General features: G+C 42.5%; 1 protein-coding gene across 2 annotated transcripts in view; it reads left to right on the top strand.

Annotated features, from left to right (window-relative positions):
• Positions 1-16,071, top strand: part of LOC128753414 (protocadherin-7-like) — a 55,856-nt gene that overhangs the window by 14,068 nt on the left and 25,717 nt on the right. The gene's annotated exons all lie outside the window — the stretch shown is intronic.

Below are 16,071 nucleotides of genomic sequence, written 5' to 3'. Positions count from 1 at the left end.
CTCCATAGTCATGTTCATCTGATCTGTCTTTTCCTCCCCTGCTTGTTTCTCCTGTGCTGATATGCAGGAAGCTGACACACCACGCCACACATCTGATTATGTGCTTTTTATCACATATTAGGCCTCGGTGTCTGTGTGTGTGCACTGTTGTGTGTCCTTGTTATTCTTCTAAGTCAGTGACAGGTCCCTGCTGTGCGTGCGTTTCGTAGTGCACGTGTATCCGCCTGTTTCAGCGCCTGTGTTATCAGGCAAAACGCAGAGATCACAAGTCAACCCCAGCTGCCGGTCGCGACAAAATTTGGAAGAAATTCTTTGAATGCGTTCATTTGATCATGCATTCGGATATCTGTTTACATACCTTGTTTTATTTTGGTTTTGTTGCTATTCAACTCAACAGCTTTCAACTAAAACTTTGTCACAGTGGTGTAATATAATTCAAAACAATATGTACGTATTTGAGTAATGTGTCATTGCTGTTAAGGATGCAGGTGATGTAGGGGCTACGGAACATTTGCTATTAAGCCATGACGGGGGAAATGGATTTGTTAAAAACACAGCGCCTAACTGATCATTGGCCAGTGCTGTTTCCACTTTGCCTTTTACAGTGCCATATAGGACAATTTAAAAAAATCAGAATCAGAAAAAACTTTATTAATTATAGGGAATTTGTGTTCATAACATGCTCTGTACTCAACATAATCACAATAAATTAAAAAGAAATAATATTATAAAGTGCAAAAAAGCTGTACAAAAGAGCTTAGAAACCATGTAAACAATGTGCAAGAAAATGTACAATTTTTTCAGAGATGAATTGTATGTTTTTATTGCCACAGGAAGAAAGGACCTCCTGAGTCTTCACTCAGAGAGTTGGGTCGTCTCAGTCTGAGACTACCTCGTGGAGTCTGTTGGTCCATGTGCTTCTGTATTGGACCAGGAGCTCATGAAGGGGGTGGGTGATGTTGTCCACTATGCTCCTTAGTTTCAGGAGCATCCTTCTCTCCATAACCAAAACATTTACATCATATGACCCACAGTATGACCCGCAAAAGAAAAAAAAAAATCCACCTCAGTTTACATACCTGTAATGGACATGGTGCATAATTACAGGTATAAAGTCCCTTCACTTTATATACAAAAAAGATAAAAACAGCAGAATTTTTAACAATATAATAGTGGTTATGGTGTGGTACGGTTAACGTTAGCACTGGCCTGCTTGAGGACTTGCTTCCTGCAATGGCTTTGAGTGAAGTCATCTGGTTTCTTCAGAATCAGAATCAAATTTATTGCCATGGTCAGTGGGGAGCCCACTGACTAGGAAAGTGCCTTGGAATAAAGTGCATTCTTAAAGAACAAGCATCTTGATAATGGCCAGAAAAATCATGATTTTTTTTTAAATCAGAATCCGCTTAAATTACACTTTTATTTAAAAAAAAAAAACTTATATAGTGTCATGACTACATATTTGTCTTTGGAGAAATGGGAGAATCGTCTGTGTCCTAGGTAAGAAATAAATAAATAAAACAGTAAAAAGTGCACATATTTACGATGACGCTGCAGCATGCCCTATGTCGGTAATTCACAACACTGCAGTGAATGGTTTTGAGTCAAATACTTCCAAAGACATAGCAATGGCAAACAAGAGGCAGCATGGCCCACAAGACACTGGACCAACCAACGGTCAGCATTGTCGACTCATTTTGGAATGTCAGCTCACCCCTTGTAAGAAGCCCAGGCCTAAGTTCTCTGACCAGCACCAGAACATTTATCCCCCAATGGTGAAAAGTGCTGATTTGGTCATTAAAAGGGAAGAGAGGAGCGTCTTACGCTAATCAATTCATACATGGGCGCCCTGATCCTGCTCATCACACACACACACCCGCCGGTCTGCACACACAAACACACACACACACACACACACACACTCTCTTGAGGTTAATCCATTACAGAGTCAATCCTCTTAATCTGCCGTTCCCTGGGAAAGAAAATGCTTACTGTTGGAGTTTGGTCTTGGTGCTTACGTGCACTCAAAACACGCCAGGACACATAGAGAGACGCGCCGACACACAAGCTGACAGCCCAATGAATTATTGATCACAGGGGGTAATTAACTCGTCTTCTCTAGTGGTGCGCCACCTCTCCCCCACCCAGCCCATTCCCCCAAAATATCATGCCTCCATTTATGCTTCCTTGCGGTTATGGACGGATACGTGTGTCTGCGACCGCACTTGTGTCTGCAACTGGGTGTACGCTACGCCACATTAGCAGGTTGAGGTTGGTGGTGAGAGGCTGCGCGTGGGGCCCCGGGGACGACTAAATTCATGTACATTTTAGATGAGAACGCCAGTGGAAGTGCAAAGCGGGCGACACTCAAGATCAGGAGGAGCTTAAAAAAAAAACACGTTCAGACATATTTACGTGTGATCCTTAGTGAGGAGAAAATCTGCTCTGATAAAGGACGGAATTTGCAAACTCAAAATGTCTTTGATTTAGAGGAATGCAAAGACAAACCGGTGGCTCTGGTGATGTGTACAGCAGTCATCTGATAAACAGCATTTTACTGCTGTACAGAAGGACACAGCAGAGAATCACAGATACGAATTTGTTGTATCTCTCTCCCCGATTCAAGGTGTTTGTTACACACACTCATAAGAAGCTTACAAGAAACTGATAAATGGTAGCGTAGAAAGAAAGTGCTATACCCATTAAAACCTAATAAGTCACTGTTGGAGTGGTTGTTATCAACAGACTCCTTCAGAGGAACCTCTCTAGATGCGTCTTCTAGCAGGCTCAAGTTCCGACCTGGACTCGGTCCTCTGCTTCTGCCAATAATCGGTCACTATGCAAAACAACAACTTCTCCATCTAATTAAATGTCCCACAGAGCTGGAAGGTCCGAGGCGAAGCGGAGCTGGAGCTGACTGTGCACTTGTGTCGCAGACCATGTTCCCGTTTAAGGAGATCCATCTTTATTGTGAGGGGAGTCACAATTGTCCTGGAATCAGCATGCGCAGGATTACAGCGCCACGTTTCTCTACAAATGAGTTTCTATATTTGGAGCTATATTCGCCTCATTGTTCCCAAAGTTAAACAAGTGGGAGACAGTTGATTCGGGGCGGAAAGTCTCCTTCGACTATTTATTTTATTAACAAGACATTTTTTTTCCCATTATGTTAATTACAAATCATGCAAATTTAAATGAACAATTTTCTTGAAAAAGTGATTATTATTTGGTTCTTTGTGTGGTTTTTTTTCCCTCATTTCCGAACATGCTTGTAGGCTGGGAGGATTTGCTGATGGCGGGTGTGTGTGCGGAAGGAGAGCCTCGCTGGTGAACGGCGATATAGGAGGGAAGTGGCGAGATGTGGGTCATCAGGATACCCGTTGGCATCGGGACACATTAATGATCGCAGCAGTCACATGGCACTGCAGTCAATATGGACAAAGTGGCCCCGTTCTGCCCTCCAACCACAGACAAATGCACAAAACACATCCCACTGCAATTGTGCTGCCCTGTCTAAATGTTTCCATCACAGAGGCCATTAATGTCTCTCAGATCACATGTTAGCGCAAACTCCGAGCCCGCAGGAAACTTTTGGTCCTCCATTCTAAACAGCTTTTTTTACTTAGTGCTGCTGAACTGTAAGATATTTTTTAATGGTCATTTTGTATTTATATGTCGTGGTTCCGCTTTACATTGGGAAACATGGATCACCATTAGTTATACTACGTATTCATATGGGTGTTAGCAGCCTTTTTGAATCTTTTTTGATCACTTTCTATGAGCATCTTATTCAACATTATAATATTTTACCCAACAATTGTCACCAAAAATTCACAATAAACAACACCGAACTGATCATAAATACACAAGTCATTAGTTGTTTATGGTTATGTGTTCCCTAACCTATTTTAACTTGGCACATAGAGATTCAATTTTGAGATCATGGGAGTTAACTGTATCAGACCAGAGCATTTGTTGAGTTTTGCTTTTTGTGTTTTGGGATAGGAATGACCTGCAAAAAGTAGTAAATGGCACGGTTTCTGCCAGGATTTTTTGAGACAGCGGTGGAGCGGCACACTCCCAGCCGTTGAAAAAAGAATGGGAGAGCACAGCCAATAAAGACACGATCAGCGAAACAGTGACTCAGCAGGGAAAGTTTTGACATTTACTGAATTGATGAAAAAAACATGAGTTTCATCAGGAGCAAATCTCTCTCCAATCAGCAGCGGTCCATCTCTTCGCAAAAAACTTCAGTTATTGTGAGGTTTCTTTTGGGATTTTTCCTTGAAAAATGTGCTAAAAACTGTCACATTCACATCCTTCTTCATGATGCGTTATGTGTTTTGTGTATGTGTTTCCACTTCATTTCAATACGTCTGATCATGAAAAAAGAGATCATTCTTCTGATGGCTTGGCAGAGGTCACTTAAGTCGTGACAGTGCGCTACGCTAGTTTACATCAAGTGGAAACCCTGAACTGATCTTTGTCCTGCAAGGAAAAAAAATAATAATGTCCTTGTTTGTGGACAATTATTGTAAACAGTGCTGCTATAAATAATGCTACTATAACTACCAGATGTCAGATTCCCATCTCCTATGAAGCTGGAGTATGTATTGTACATAACGCATGAACACTGGATCCATTCAGAAAATGGGAATAGAATGTTCTATTCTGCACTGTTTTTTTCAGGAGTTGTTATTGCACATGGCTTGTGTGTTTGTGTTGTATCGTTGTATCACTCCAGGGTAGTGCAGGCAGTGTCCCTAAATGTGGCTAACAAATCAATATGAGGATAGCTGTGTGTGGGAAGTGTGGTCAGGGTAGGTCAAGATGGAGAAAGCAGACTTGCTGTGACAATTACTGTCAGAAAATGTCAGAAGAAGTTGCTGTTGTGCGGGTAGTGTTTAAAATCCTACTCTAAATGTAAATTTTAGAAGCTCTCAGAGTAAACATGGAACAAAATGTTGTTTGTGTCCCTATTTTATTGGCTCTGTTTTCCATCGTGTCTGTCCAAAGAGGCATGCATCAACAACATAAAGGTTCACACCAGTACCAGCAAGTATCAAGCTGAGCTGCAAGCCACTAGTCTGAGTCAAACAATGGAGCAATAGGCTGATGTCAAAAAAAGGTGTGAATGCATCAAACTGAGCATGAGACACGGGACACAAAATCTAGCTCAACAAATGCATTATTTGACTGGTCTTGAAAAGAATATTGATCCATTTCCTTTTCCATAAATCACACTCATCGATGGCATCATTTAGCAGGCGGAGAGCCGTGCTGCCTCAGGATGGCATGCAGCAGCTTTCACCTGCCAAACGCTCGCACCGCTGAGGAGGATGGATCACCACGTACAGTCAACTCTATTATCTATTTCCATTCATTACACTTGTGTTTGGAACAGACAAACTATTCAAATGAGTCGGCGTCCACACAGTAGGCTTCACAACTGTTAGGCTAGCTGGAGAAGGACGCCTCATTTGTTGTTTAAAAAGAGTGCACAATTATCGCCACTGTGTAAATGTCATGACCCAGAAATAACCTATAATTGAGAGTAAACACATAGATTGATTGGAAATTGCAGCACTTGGACTCAGGCATCAGATACCACACTCCAGTGGCCCCAGTCCTGGGATGAATCCATAGGTCCTATTGTGCAGTAGCGCTCATAGCTGCTGTACTAAGAGCCCAAATGACTTGACTGTGGCTGCCGTTGTCCTCAGACAGAGGAGCTGTTTTGATGTAAAATTCACTCTCAGATAGGAATCTCAAGAATGTAGCCGTTCAGTAGCAGCGTAGAAATGGCCCCATACTCTAGTCTTTGTTGACGGTGTTTCACAGGGGAGCAAAAATGTCGTTTCCAATAAATTTTCTGATACACGAAAATTATTATACAAGGTCATAATTGGCACTACTTCATCGACAATGTGCAATGGCTTTCAGTATTGTGCTGTACAATATGTTTACACAACTGTACTTTTTTTGTCTTCAGCTTTGACTTTGACTCTTTGTTCGTAGTTTTGTTCAGCCTGTGTGTGGGCATCAATCTCCACACTTTGACACACTCACCTTTGTGTCTCTCCTGTGCCACATTGACCGCAGTGGGAAAAGAAAATCGACTCAGCCTTTTCGCTGCAGCAACTTCTTCTTTTACTGTAGTGAGCACTTTCTCTTTATGGATCTGTGTATGTGGGTGGCTGACAGTATGAGGTGCCACAAAAGCTGCAATCGAAACAGACGCGCGCTCCTTAACTATACACACACAAACATAAAAATCCCAATCAATGCCTTGTTTATTGGACCGCAGCGTAAAGAGGTGGGCTCCCAAGACACGGTATGTGCTACTACGTGAAGGTCAGCGCCGGACCGGCCTCGCACCAGAATGAGTTGATGCATCGAGCACAAATTGGAGTGACTAGATCTTGCTGGTGTTAGCCATCTAATTTGACTGGATGTGGGTGAAGCGATTAGGTCTACTGGATTATAAAATTGAAAAGCAGCTTTTCATTTCAGCGAAATCCGTTCAGGATTAAATATGATGAGCGTCTGTCATAACACTCTCAGCTCCGTATACACAGGCAAATGAGAGCACGTGCTCCTTCCTGGATAAATTCAGGTCAGTGGGGTGAAGGCACCATCAAACATAGCTGGAAAAACACTGCGCCCCTCCACCCTTTTATTCCGTAATGCCACGACCAACCTGTAACCTCTTGTCACCGTGACGCTAGACGCTGATGCATTTATTAAGGTCAAGGCAAGTTCAGGTTGCACAGTCAGCCATATGCTCCTGGGTGTAGGAGGTGAAGAGGTTGGCAGTGACTGAGAGGTGAGAAGGGAAAGGTAACCCTAAGTAGTGGAAGCTGATCTATGGAGCTGGAGACAAGAGGTGTATGCTGAAAGATGAGCGTCAATGGGCATCAGCGCTGGAATACGAGACTTAAAGGGAGAAGGGAAGCCTATTTGAAAAATTAAGTGTGTCTTCAGAAGCCTCAGAAAAGAGTTTTGTTTGCTCCAGATGCTACAGCGGAGGCGGAACACAAGCTTACCTTGTAGATATTGATTTGACATTTGACCATGATCATATGGATACGTTACAGCTGAATGTGTTGGCTTGCCGAGTTCTTTGTGCCTCCTGCGCAGGTCTATTGATTCAACACAAAACGTTCACAGGCGCGGTGTGTGTTTGTTGATAAATCTATTTATATGTTTTTATAAATAGTAGTAGTGACGGCAGGGGGGCTAGCGAGCTGAGATGCAAAGGGGAAAGGTCTTTTAAATGGGGATTTAAAGTCATGACAGATGGTTCTTCCATCCAGGCTGAAGTTATTTGCAGATACTGTCGATGTGAACTTAGTAACCACTGGGGTGCACCAATGCCTGCCATTGTCGCCTTAAGAACACTGCATCTGACTCTAAACGGAGGCAGATTCTGTCACGAATATCTCGGTGGGATCATGGTCCTAGATGGAATCTCATGGATTTATTTCTTACTCTCCTTAATCTTCTGGTCACTTTAAATCATTTACTTCACTTGTTTACTGATCCGTAATGAGCAGCCGAAATAGACGATCTATTACAGTCAGACGTGAAGGCAACAGTATCTATGGCAGCACAAGGTCGCGCGTGTTCTGTGTTGTCCCTGAAATCGTGCACCCGTTGTTATAGTGATCTGATACTGTTCTCTTACTTATTCATACCTGCCTCATGTCCATTATCGTAGGGCCGATAATGGGTATTTTTTTAATTAATGGTCTACACTGGAGAAGGGTGGTAGCACAGTCGTCTTTGTGGACGAAAAGATGTGTATTTGCTCAGCAATAACATGGCTGAATAAATCCAGCACAGCTCCTGACAGAGGACAGCTGCTGAGCTTCTGCTGTGTTGCTTTAACCACATGCCAGCATGAAGGTCTGGCACATGATGGGGCCTCTTCCTCATCCTCTCCACTTAAGTGTGTTTGGATTAATTTCAAAATAAAATGAAGAGTAGTAGTGGGGGACTTATCGAGGGCAGTGTTGGGGTTAATTATGAGATGTGACGGGAAGTCTGTGGAATTGCGTGGTCAATGACACATTCCTGATGCTGCTGCTCCCAGATGAAAACTATTTTCAACACATTACTTGTCTCTCTTACTGAAAGTGACGCATTTGCTTTATCATTTTCGGCTGTTCACTTTGAATCACCGAACCATCTGGGGGTGGTGACTGTCTTTGCGGGGCTGATAGGTAGGAAATGGTGAGGCCAGCGTTTGCTTTATTGCGTGTTACCGCAGCCTGTTTGAACATGTTAGGAGTCAGTCAGGTATGTGCTCAGCACGGACAGCGTGTTAATCACCAGCCTTCCTAAGTGGCCAAGCGTTTCCACTGGAGTCAGAGACAACCATGACTCAACAGCCACCACTCGTGCCAGTTAAAGTCTGTACATGCTGGCGAATGAGACTGTGGTAGATATCGAAGGGTGCTTAGTTAAACTATATCTAGTTGGAACATGGCCCTCGTGTCTTGAGAGGAGTGGGGATAACTGTCCATTTAGTGGACATCGGAGCAAGACGCAGGATGAAAATAATTCTCTCTGTTTTTGTCTTTTGATCGTTTTTAATTTTTTTTTCTTTTTTTGACAAGACAAGTACATTTGACTTCACAACATTTATGGAAATCCGTGCCTTTTATTACAATATTTCTGATCGATTCTGATGTGGCAAAGTTTCCAGTAGCTTTTTGCTTCTGTCAGTATTGAACCCCTGAGGGATAATTTTGAGAATTATTTTCATGCGTGGGCAGTGTTGCATTGACCAGTATGAGATGTTAAAGTAAAGCATATGTTATCCAAATTCATATTTATATTTAGATGTGTTTCGTCTATCTATTTTACTGTTGTAGTGCTTATATTTACATGGCATTTTAATGTGTTATTTTTGGCATTGCCGAAGGCAGCCATCAGCGTTGCATGTTGACGCGTTTCAACTGAAGCAGCATGTCCGGCGTATTCTGATGACGTGGGCAGCCATAGAAAGGCCCAGGTTGGGGTTAGGTGTGACATGGGATGACGCTCCTGTCATTCTACAAGTAACAACACGTCAACTCCAGTTGAAAGCCTCTCAACTGCCGTGTGTTTCAGTGACTTCCTTCCACATCTCCCCCATGCCTCGTGCTACCCCATCCTGCACACAGTGGGCCTCCAATATTCCGCTGTCTCAACGTCTACATACTACGCCATGGGGGTGAGGATGGGACGGCTCAAGACAAACATTAGTTGCTATAATTTTGTCTTCTATTTTATTTGGGACTGCAGCCCAGCTTGGTGGGCATGTAACACCATGTTGATAGACTAGCATTATTTAAACTCCTAATGTCAAATTGAGCTTTATTCCTTTGGTCACATGGAAGGAAGAGATTCCACTGAACATTGGTTCAAAAGTATGGTCTCGCTGCGCTGTGAAGAAGTGTCTTGTCAACACCACGTTTGAAGTTAGTTGGACAGGAAGACAAAGTGAAGAGAGATTCACAGAGAGTGAGATTGCAGGAGACAAAGGAGGACAAATTGTCTGTTTCCTCGCACATCAAGGTCGGCCAGAGCTGGATGTGACTGGAAGTCCCCTGTCAGTCTTGTTTACAGCCCCAGATAATACATACAAGCTGTTAAGCTGATAATGTTACTGCGTTAGCAACTCACCGCCTCTACGTTTGTCTCACGGCCTTGGCTAAAGAGCAGGAATGCTGGAATGCTATTCCCACACACTTGTGGACAAGCTGAGGCAGGGAAGCCCGCACGTCAGACACTTGGGTGAGTGACTTAAACCCAGACAGACTTGTGTCTTGGGAGACACACTTGTGGGTGTCAACAGGATTGTACATAATTACACGTCTTGACAGATCCTTAAACACACATTTTCCCTGCAATGCAGACAAACTTCTGCAAGTATGCCATGACACACAGGCGGAACTTGAAGTTTTCCGGTTCTTACATCAGTTGCTTCTCCGTTCCCTCCGGATCGAAGCCCTGGCACACTCTGTCTCCTAGAATCACACACATCTTGCTTCGCTTATAAACACACTGCGTTTGAATGTGTGGCTCACACACACGCTTGAGCACGCACAAAGACTTATATTGCACACCCCTCACTGAGACGCTTCCTTTTATTTGCTTTTCCAAGCCTCGGCTCGGTATTGTGCCATTCTGAATTCAGCTCCTCTGCCTTACGACATTACCCTAATGGCTGTCTGTGGGCTGAGCAATATTAGCCAATAACGCTAAACAAAGCCACTCTTTCTCAAACTGGACAAGGATTCTAGACTGCTTAGTTGCCCCCTGACTGGTTTTATCCACCCACACAAAAGAATCCTCCGTGCAGTAAGTGGTTTGGAGTTGGTTTGAATAAAATTGACTTGAATGGATTTTGAATTGGTGCGAACTAATCCGCACAAAATAGAGAGGTCAGACTGAAGCGTGGCTTGATGACCAGCAAGTGCGTAACCCAGCTCAGCTCAGTAGATACAACGGGATGCGAGACAAACTTTCCAGCTATTTGTGTCCTGCGCCAAAAACTCATTTGTTAGCATTGCAGTACATTAAAGTCCGTGTTTACAGTTTGGCTCTGGTTCTGTCTTGTTATTTTCTCCCCACCGGGCAGCCCGCTGGATCACTGTGTCCCCGGGGAGGAAGTCTTCTTGGCTGCACAAGCAAAATAAAATATACTAAATGGCACCAAATGTTGTTAAAATGAAATTGAATACAGCATGTAATAAAATCAAATAGCTCGGCTTAATTTACTGAAATGTAACAAGGAAGGAACGTTAACAGGATTAGGTTTTATGCTGTTGAGGAAGTGAAACGCAGATGTCTCGGCAGCTCCAGTCCCTTTTTTAACTACTCACGCGATTTACATAATTCAGTAATACCCTAGTAATAAACTGGTTCTGCGTCAGACTCATCAAGGTTCAACATGAAGAACAAACAGCTTGGAAAGTCATCATGGCAGAGGCTGGAGGGCCACCATGCTTCGCTCTTCCCTGGAAGTAGGAGCCCTCTGGTGGGGAGAAGGTCATAGACTAACAATATAAAAGATATAAAAGATTTTCCTGTTTACTAGCTACATAATATTCAGTTCAGTTCAATACCAGGGGTGTCAAACCCAATCCAAGGGGCCAAAACTGTAAGCGCAGCCCAAGTTTTGGGCCACTGTTATTGAGTCTGTTACAGGAAATATGGGTCTGGAATCCGCCACATTCCCGAAATCAACTTCCCATCTGTCATTGATTTCCCTTCAGTCTGGTCTTTGGAAATTTTCAGAATCATTTTTGGCAGTTATAACTCATGTTTGCTGGAAAATAGCATCGAAAATGGCCAGGGCCAACATTCATGAATGTAAAAAATCATTTTTTGGGCTAAAAATTGATTGTTTACCAGAAGCTCCAAGATGATTTCCTCACCCACTGGAAGTGATCACATTAAATTTTGCCAAGGCCACATCAAGTGATTTAACAACCTGGAATCTGCCCCTGAACCAAGTGAGTGTGACATATGTGTTCTCTACTGTTTAAGCACAGTGCGTTGAATAACTGAGATAATATACATTACTAATGGTAAGTAGGAACTAAAAAGGACCTGGTGGACTGAATAGAACCAAACAAGTTTGTTACTCACAGCCACTGTTCCAAAAAATATGGAAAGTGGGACTCAGAGGCAGAAATGATGAGAGCTGTTCTTCATTCTCACGTACAATATTTACAATGCATTATGGGCGATTGGAATAAACACAATCATAAATGGACTCCTCTGGATCTGTTTTGAGGTCTTGATACTGTAAGCGTTTCAGGAGTCAACATTAAATGCGGGGTCGACACGCTTGGCGAAATGCGGTCTTTTACAAGAGCTAAATGAGCACAACAGCCAAAGACGTTTCCCTCACAAGCCGAGCCATAAACAAACACTTTGCTGTAAACTTGGAAAAGCTCGGTTCAGCAGAAACCAACAAGGTTGTAAGCGTTGTCACTTGACCACATGATGAAGGTTAGAGAAAATCACTGCTGTCAGCTTGTTCTCGCAGCATCACGCCGCCACCATAATGGTTTTTAGGGAGCGAGTGATTAATCCAAGAAAAGAGGCCTTTGGGACAAAAGTGCTCACTTTCGCACATTTGCTAAAGTTTAAGAATTAGTGAAGAGAAGTTGCCTGCGGGATGCACTGCTTTTGTGGACACCTTTGCACTCGAGTAGGTGTGTTTCATTTCTGCTTTGGTTTTCAAAAGGTAGGTTCAATTACCAAGCAGGAGATGCCTCCACTCTTGAGCAGAGAATTCTTAAACGCTGGCTATTCCACCGAGTACCCGAGCTCCTGCGATTTGTAACTCACCCAGTTAAAAAGTGTCCCTCTCCAAGCCTTTATTCCTGATGTCTGTTCCCCTAACCCACCCACCCACACACCCTCCTCCGTCTGTCTTCCTTTTGATTGATCTCCCTGTTCTCCCTAAGTGGCTTCATCGCTTTTCATCATTCTCCATCTGGAAATGGAGGCCCATCTTTTTAAAACATGTTTTTAATGGTTCCAAAGTTTTCTTTAATGACACTTAATATCTTGAAATTTTACAAATGGCTCAACGCGCCCGCTCACTCCGTTTTCTTCCCATGCTTTTCATGATTATCATTGTGGAAAATTAATCACGCTTCCGAGGAATACGCCTAAAGGTTTAAAGATGAGCGCCGTGGAATATTGTTTATTCATTTTTGCTTCTGGCAAATTATCGCATATTCCTCTCTGGATATCAGCTTTTTAGATCTTTAATGAGTGCAGAAGACTGCCCATGCTAGTTCTATAGTCCAAAGCCAATGTTTTCGCCCTGGGCTGTGTGTAGCCATCTGTTTCAGGATTGTAAGGAGAAGATAGATAAATCTGCTGATCGAGATCAAGATAGAGGGAGAGAGTGGGAAAGAAGAGATCAAAATACATGGAGGCGCAGGAAACATTCCTGCTTAGTGTGGGAATGCTTCGTCTGTAGAGGACTGTAAGGAAGCAAGTGAGTTGCTTATTAAAAATGCTAATATCCCCTGCAAACCCTTTTGAAATCAGCACCGTCGAAAGAACGGTGACATACGTCAATAGAATCTGCTCGGCCATCTGAGGATTAGATTTCCCACTGGCTACCGTTTTGTTTGTGTTTGTCCGCATTTAGCAGCTCACCCTCTCCTGACAATTTGTTCTTTTTTTAGAGTAGACCCACAGCATTGTGCTCCAAACATGTCTGCTGTCAACACACTTTCAATTATCCTCTTAAGTAGTCCACATTTTGAGGGTATTAACCCCGTAGGGGGCTGTTCATTACCAGACAGAAAAAAAAACATTTTCTTAAAAACACCACTGAAATGGGCATCTAAGCTCCGCTAAATGATTGAATGGTTCATTCTTTTGACCGGGAAGTTCTCACTCTCATGGCGTCAAATGGTGAGCGTTTTCAAGTATGTCTCATACTGTGTTACCGGGCAGAAACCGATTTATATTCGATTATCTTATTCTGAACGCTTTTCTTTTGTTACTGTGACTGAATTAATGTGTTCATTCTATGCCAAAAAAATAAGGAAAAATCTGAAAAAAAGATTTGGGCTGAGATTCTAGGTACTGGGGTTAATACCGTACTAGATGAAGACATCAAAATAAGACAAGCAAAGTGCTAAAAAGGTGATTTAAATGCCATTAAAAAAGGGTAAATCATTCATGAGGGAAAGTTTTTTTAGTAGTATTCCTGGCACATTGGCGTAATTTGGCGCACTATTATCAACTGCATCAATATCAAATCGGTTCATGCTAAATATACTGTGATTTTTAATGTACTGTATCTTTGATAAATCCATCCACCTACTGAAAACTTTGCCTTTTTTAGTCCTTTATTTTGGCAGCATTCCATTAACACTCCTTTTCAAAGTATCAATGACTTGTATAAATCACACATGAATTATTTAGCAGCCACTTCTGTTCCACAAATGCAAAGCTTTTATGCGCAGAGTGTCAACCACCATTAAAAAAAAAAGAGAGACAAACAAAACCACATCAACAACAATTGAAATGTTTTAATCAAAGTCATGCAAATCCGTCAGCCAATTAGGGCTCCAAACAGGTTTCCATGGGGATGAACTGCCACCCTCTAATCTGCCAGATAAAAAAGAACGCTCACATCTGAGCTGACAACCTGAGAAGAAACTCTATGTGTCCCTATCTGCAAACAAACATACTTTCTAAGTGGGGACCCCGGACAGTTTATGCGTAGCTGTGAGTCACAAACATTATCAACAGTGAGATGAGAAGCAGGGAGAGAGTGTGTGTGTGCTGACACGGTGATAGTGTATTATCACTGTGCTACCGTACACACTCGCTCATTGAGCGGTCAGTCTTTTTTAAGAGCATGAATAAAGCTTTGGTCACGGTGGCGTGTTAACATGAAAGCTTTCACGGCCCTTAAAAGGAGCAGGCTTTGATTAGAATTTGATTTGGGTGAGCGTGTCTTCATTCCGGACCGCAGCTGACGCTACTGATTTTAAATCCAGAAAAGTCGCCGCGGGAGTCGCTCTGAAAAAAAAAAAAAAAAAAAGTTGAAGGAAGGGTTTGACCCCTGCATGGACTCGGCCGTTTCTTCACTGGCTTGAAGCATTCTTGGACCCAACAATTAGCTGCCACCGAGCTGCAGGAGCCCATGTTCTTACAATCCTGATCAAACGCTGAATTCATTTCTGTTGACTTAAATGCTAATCGACAATGAAAGAGGGTTGTGTTGTTGCTCACGCGCCTGTTTAGTCAACGCAGCAGGAAAACAGCACTGCGTGACTTCAGCCGTGTTACCCTCGCATGATCATTAGGAACACTTTAATAATTCATTCCCAATCCCGATTGGGGATTTATGTTGAGTATTACGTTGGTGAAGTCAGGCTGACAGCGTGCTAGCATCTTTCAAAGCGTAGTGTACTTACTATGGATCATTTACATGCGTGGATAGAGACAGGAAAAACTAGCCTTCTTCATATGTGTAGGCTTCGTTAGCGCTGTTGATCCACACGTAGCATTAGCATTAGCAGGTCAGCACACTACAAAAACACCCCACTCCCACTGGAAAAGAAAAATAAATAATAATATTAATAATTATAATGTAATGCAACAAACAAAAATGTAATTACAAAACTATAATAAATCCAACTAAAGAGATCCATAAGTCACTATTTTACTACTATCTACTATTTTACAAGTGGATGCCCCAAGCTCTCCACGTTTGGGATTTATTCAACCTTTCACAAAGTTGATCAAATTGTGTTTGCTGTGGCCGCAAGCCGTACGTTTGTTTTCAACTGTTGGTGGTTCTGGATTCAGCCTGTGGTTTTATTTCCAACAGTAAGTTGTAATGTCTTAATCACTTCGTTTCAACCGGCCGTCTCTATTTTTCCAGACTTAACATTTCATGTTGTTGTAGGACGATTCAAGGTCACGCACATAATGGCTAACTCATGGTCAGTTTTGAATTTGTGCAGCTCAAAGAAGCGAAGCACTAACTTTGACCTTCCAGTTCAGCAAAATCATAGCGTAGGTATTTCAGTGCAGCGATGGAAACTGATATTTTATTGTCAACCTTAAACTATAGTACCAAGCGGAGGACAGGCATTCACACACACATTTGCAAACCAATTCAACAGGCAACTTTGTGAAAGGTTTCAGTGCCTGTGGGCCGAATTAGAGGAGAGGAGTCCATTTATTATCAGCCACATGAACATGGTGGTCATTTTCACACACAGACTTGATGAAAACACTTATGTATCAAGGGAAACTTGCTTAAAAAGCTGGGTCTTTGCACCAATGTCAGCAGTTACTTGCATGAAAAGCCACAGCATATAAGCTCGCTCATGTTTTTTGCATATTTATCAGAAATTATTGGAGCTTGTTTTGACTTGAGGGAAGGCTAAAGAGTATAAATTTACCCATAATAAGTAGTCCCACTTTTATTATTTCTTCCGCCTTGAATCTCTTGCCACACTTGACGTGCAAGAATGTGCAACTGTAAACATTTTTTTTTTTTTTACAGTCAGGAGCGGAACAATT

Source organism: Synchiropus splendidus, chromosome 2 (assembly GCF_027744825.2).
Source record: "Synchiropus splendidus isolate RoL2022-P1 chromosome 2, RoL_Sspl_1.0, whole genome shotgun sequence".
NCBI classification, from domain to species: domain Eukaryota; kingdom Metazoa; phylum Chordata; class Actinopteri; order Syngnathiformes; family Callionymidae; genus Synchiropus; species Synchiropus splendidus.
Note: the sequence above shows the minus strand (reverse complement) of the source record. Positions and strands in the feature narration are given on the sequence as shown.